This window comes from Larimichthys crocea, chromosome XXI (assembly GCF_000972845.2).
Source record: "Larimichthys crocea isolate SSNF chromosome XXI, L_crocea_2.0, whole genome shotgun sequence".
Lineage (NCBI taxonomy): Eukaryota > Metazoa > Chordata > Actinopteri > Sciaenidae > Larimichthys > Larimichthys crocea.
This window is the reverse complement of record NC_040031.1, coordinates 21037287-21042855: the sequence shown is the minus strand read 5'-3', so window position 1 is coordinate 21042855 and position 5569 is coordinate 21037287. Positions and strand designations below refer to the sequence as shown.

The 5569-nt window shown below is 38.2% G+C and overlaps 1 protein-coding gene across 1 annotated transcript in view; it reads right to left on the bottom strand.

Annotated features, from left to right (window-relative positions):
- The window catches only part of zgc:112001 (ankyrin repeat domain-containing protein 9), a 7116-nt gene extending 3192 nt beyond the window's left edge, over positions 1–3924 (bottom strand). Inside the window, exon 1 of the mRNA XM_010755247.3 lies at positions 3715–3924. The gene's annotated coding sequence lies outside the window, so the exon portion shown is untranslated. The remainder of the gene's footprint in view (positions 1–3714) is intronic.
- Between the last annotated feature and the right edge of the window lie 1645 nt (positions 3925–5569).

Sequence of the window (5569 nt, the reverse complement as noted above, 5' to 3'; positions counted from 1 at the left end):
ACGACATTTAATTCTCGTATTAATTCCGCCTATTTAATAACACTTTAATCTCGGAATAAGTCTCGCCATATTTTAATAACAACATTTAATCTCGTATTAATTCCCCATATTAAGAACGACTTTTAATCTCGTAATTAATTCTCGCCATATTTAATAACGAACGAATCGGTTCTTTAAAATATTTCTCAAACACTCTCTGAACAGTTCTGTTTATTCACGTCATGTGGTTGAAACAGAACAGAGGCTGCCTGGCCGTGCCCGTGCGTGCTGAGCAACTCACTCCATGCGGGACCATAGACTTATAACATGACGCCGCATTGAAGCGCTGATCGTACGCGACGAGCCACGCCAGATTGGAAATGGCAGTCGGCCGTAAACTAATACAAGGAAATGGACATGAAGACCATCAAAAGCGCCATTTCACAAATTCTCTTCAAAGTTAATGATGTCCTCTTAACACCCATTGTCACACCACACAATATATTCGGGAAACAAACAGATCGGAAATGTAGATGTGACTGATGAGGGTTTTGCTGAAATAAAAGAGCACTTACGTGTATCAATACACACACACAGTCGTTATTAAATATGGCGAGAATTAATTACGAGATTAATGTTGTTATTAAATATGATGAGAATTAATTACGAGATTAATGTTGTTATTAAATATGGCGAGAATTAATTACGAGATTAAAGTCGTTATTAAATATGGCGAGAATTAATTACGAGATTAATGTCGTTATTAAATATGGCGAGAATTAATTACGAGATTAAAGTCGTTAATAAATATGGCGAGAATTAATTACGAGATTAAAGTCGTTAATAAATATGGCGAGAATTAATTAGGAGAATAAAGTCGTAAATATTCTATCCTGTTGTTTTAGAGGAGCACAGTTGTTAAAATGAGGGCCGTGGATCATTTCATGGAATTGTACTTTAGCATATGTAGGAGCCAGATTGGTCATTTTCTGTGTTCATCAGTGTTGTACACATTTGTGCCAGTAGGTGGCAGTATCTATTTAGGCCATTGTTTGAATCTATATAGGTAGGTGGGTTAATCAGCGCAGGGGCGCACACTGGGGAATCCATAGGGTTTTTGCCCGTGCCATGGCGTGTAGCGCCGCGTCACAATTGTGTGTTTTTGTGAAAGTGAGTACCTTTGAGTAGGCTGTGTGTAGCCTAATAAACCTGCAACATATAATCAGTAAAGCTTGGACATTGGCTGTGTTATGCATTTACACCTACACCTACACCGGCTGCGGCTGTGGCTCACAGGCAGAGCGGGTCGTCCACCAATCAGATGATCGGCGGTTCGATCCCCGGCTCCTGCGGTCTGCATGTCGAAGTGTCCTTGGGCAAGACACTGAACCCCAAATTGCTCCCGAAGGCTGTGCCATCGGTGTATGAATGTGTATGAATGGTTAGATCCAGAAACTGATGAGCAGTTGGCACCTTACATGGTAGCCAATGCCATCAGTGTATGAATGTGTGTGAATAGGTGAATGAGATATGTCCTGTAAAGAGCTTTGAGTGGTCAGAAGACTAGAAAGGCGCTATATAAGTACAGTCCATTTACCATTTACCGGCACGCATACAAGCCCTTTAAACCAGCAGCATGCGCGGATAGTGACAAAGGGCCACTATAGCATAGGTTTCACAAACAAGGAGATACTTCATCTTTTGGCACGACGAGTATTAGGGCCATATTTAATAACGACTTTAATCTTGTAATTAATTCTCGACATATTTAATAACGACTTTAATCTCGTAATTCATTCTCGCCATATTTAATAATGACTTTAATCTCGTAATTAATTCTCGCCGCAATATTTAATAACGACTTTAATCTCGTAAATTAATTCCAAAAAAATGTTTTATTTTAATGTGGCCCTAATACTCCGTCGTACCTAATACTCCGTCATAGTCAGATGATATGACGTACCTGGAGGTTTTAGGACAAAGGTGAGAATGCTGTGTAACTAATGAATTATTTTGTCCAAACAATATACTGACAGATACTTAGTTCATTACTTCATTTAATACAAGAAGTACAGAATAGCAACAGAAACTCTGCTTGAATGCATCAGAAACTAATCTTGTACCTGTTAATAAAACATACAATATCCTCTGTAGACTGATTATTCCATGATGCTTCTTTACTACTCATCGCTATTATATATAGAATAGAATAATATAGAAAAAAATGGTAAAACTGAAACAATATTTTAACTCATATGTGCTTTGTATTAATCAATGCTCTTTTCATTGATTATGTTATATACTGTGTTGAATATTGTCTTAGATTAGACTGTATGATATGCACTTCATTGCATCTTCATCTTGTTGATCTGAACTGAAATACTGAAGAGTAGATTTCAGTTGAATCATCTTAAACTGATCTCTGTCAGTGTTACTGTGAGTTCAGATTGAGCTTTGTTTATGTTTGACTGATGATTCTATTCAAATTGTGTCTGATCTAAAACTCCACAAGATCATTTTTCTTCTTTGCTTCATTCATAATTTGCTTCCTTTCAATTTAATTCAGTTGTATTCATTTGATTCTACTACATCTTCATATTATTTTAATGTGCACATCATTTGTCACTGGCTTTAAGTCACAAACACCCTTGGATCTGCACAGGATCAACACTGACAGCTGGACTACAGCCTGGTACAACACAATGTGTTTTTTGGAATTGTAACAAGAATAATAAATGATCAATGCACTTTTTAAACTGTCAGTAAATATTCTGATGAACACTAAATGAGAAAAAATCTCTGTTCATTTTTTTCTTATTCTCTGTTATTATTTATCCTTTTTTTCTTGTAATATAGTGAACGTGCGAAGGTTCACACCATCTGGCCACTTCATATTAATGTCATGAGGGAAAATCACTGTTTGGTGACTCCATCTTGTTAATGATACAATAGTACTGTACTGGTCAGTTTATTGGGTCACACACTAAACAAGCTCTGGAGCCTCTGCAACGTTTGTGCCTGAGTATGTAGAAAATTCAACTGAACAGAGAAAAGCACCATCTGCTATGTGTAAATGTTCCTCCCAAGGACACACACACACACACACACACACACACACACACACACTGCTGATTGATAATACAAACATCTGTGAATCAAGGGCATGGCGCATTTAGAAGACTTGATAGTAACAGAATATCTCTTAAAGCAGTTCACCTGATAAAGTCTTTGGTAAATAATTTAAACACATCCTGCTGTTATCTCGCAGTGACACCCTCAGATGATAGCTGAGAGAAATATATTGTTAATGCCTGAAGTCATAAAAGTATAAAATGATCCTGACCTTCAGGCCTGTGTAAAAGTCCACACCACTTTATCTGACAGATGTATCTTAATAACTTACGCCTGATGAAAATCTTGTAAGGAACCTCTCAGAGGTTACCTTGGAAACAATGTCTCTCTCTTTTTTTTGGCTTTTAATAGACAAAAACAGCTGATGAGACAAAAGAAAGGGGAGAGAGAGTACTAATAGTAAAACTATATCCATGTAGTGTTTAGGACAGTATGGTGTGAGTGTCTGTCCACTTTACAGTCCAGTCATTTGATATAGTTTCAATGTAAACAAATGTACAGTGCAATGAAACTCTAAGGTGAAATGTAACAATGTGTTCTACTAATCGGAAAACAAAGACACAAGTCAAACACATGAAGATACATTTAACAAGATTGACTTACTGTGAAAGAAGCTGAAGTCACTCGTGCACCCTGGGAGATTGTGAGAAAGCAGGCCCCTGGGCTAAGACAGATAAAAGGTCCCGCCCCTTTTAACTAACCCCTCCCTCTCTATCAGCAACATTGATCAGATTAACAGAGTGCTGCTGATACACTTTTTTTTGACTGAATTTGAGTCTACATGACAGACATGAGCACTTGCTGAAGGAGATTATCTGCATCAGGAGGAGCAACACTTTAAAGTCTGTGTGTGCAGTATTCAAATATCAACAACAAAATCCTGTCATCAGAATCATTTGAAAGATGGGGTAATTACATCAGATCCTACACAGAAGCCTTTGGTCAGTCACTATTTCACACAAGTCACTTTGCTGATTAAAGGGATAGTGTGAATATTTTGAAGGGTGGTTATAGCTAGCTGCTACCTAGACACATAAGTCCAACCACTGTATTACAGCTGCTTGGAGTTTCAGCAGCACTGTGAAGTTTGATATCAGTCTGATCTGCAGCCAGAACTTTCAGAAGATGACTGTCAGAACAGTCTGACCTGCGATGAGATGCACTTCACAATACGGTTGGAATTTCTACAGTTAGTGCTAAAAAAAGGTTTTATGATGGCTGTCAGGCACTGGAAATATTCACAATATACTCTAAATGGATATTGATTATTTTGAGGTGAGCCTCCTCTATGTGGCTAAAATGTGCTGAGCCCTGTCTACAACACAGCTCAGTGCAGCTCTGCCTCCGTGCCATTCCTCCAGTCAGTGCTCACACCAGTGAAACTTGTACAGGCTAAATTGCATTGTCAGATGATAACTGACCTTCAAAAAGGGGCATGTTTATTTACAACATCATTAAACTGACTCAACATCAGTGTTCCAATTTAAATTAAACTAATCTTTCTAAAAGTATTTAAGATTTCTCTCATAAACCAAGCGTGGTTTTGTTTTAGGAATCTTAGTATTCCTGACAGCAGCAATTACACAATGGTCACTGCATCACTGCAGAAGACACAGACTGCAGAAAATTGATCAGGTCGATTAAAGTGGCCTACTCTGGGAACTTTGGATTTGGACGAGTAGATCAACTGTGTCAGCTTCAAGGAATCACAAAGAGATTTCAGATCATCAGATACTGGGTTGAACCGAACCCAGTTAAAATCACCAGCTAAAATAATCTCATTATAATGGAGTCTAGATAAAAAGCCACTCAAGGGCTGCAGCGCAGTAGGTGTGGCACAGGGGGCCTATAGCAAAGGCCCTTAGAGATTTGCACTTTCAGAGCTGGGAATTCAAATGGATTGCTGGCTGATTCAGAGAGGCCCCCAGTAACACAAAATTATCATTTTATATAAATAGCAACTCCACAATAAACATTAAAAATGTCCAATTACAAACAGACTCATAGACCTGCAGCTCTACATCCATGGCACAGAGTTCAGAGATTGGAGACAGCCATCTTACCTGGTCACTATTTTTTTTGGAGTTCCGTCTTCACCCCGCACACTGTTATTGGCTGATGGATATACACACCACTGCCCAAAGGTTGCCAACTACATTCTGGCAGAAAAACATGAATCCCAGCAGGTATTGAAGAATGGAAATGACATTTGTGTTCATGTTACACAAGAAAACATTTAAAAATTACAGGCAGCAGCCAGGTTGTTCACAGGTGGCCACTGTTTTCACTAAAGCACCAAAAACAACATATATATTTTTTTTTCTTTCAGACTTTTATTATTATAAATCTTCAAAAAATTAGAAAAGCCCAAAGAGTCAAATAGTCTTCGGAGCTCTATCTGGTGAAGTTAACAAGCCAAGTCTTCCATGCAGAGTTTCTACTAGTCATACACAAAAAG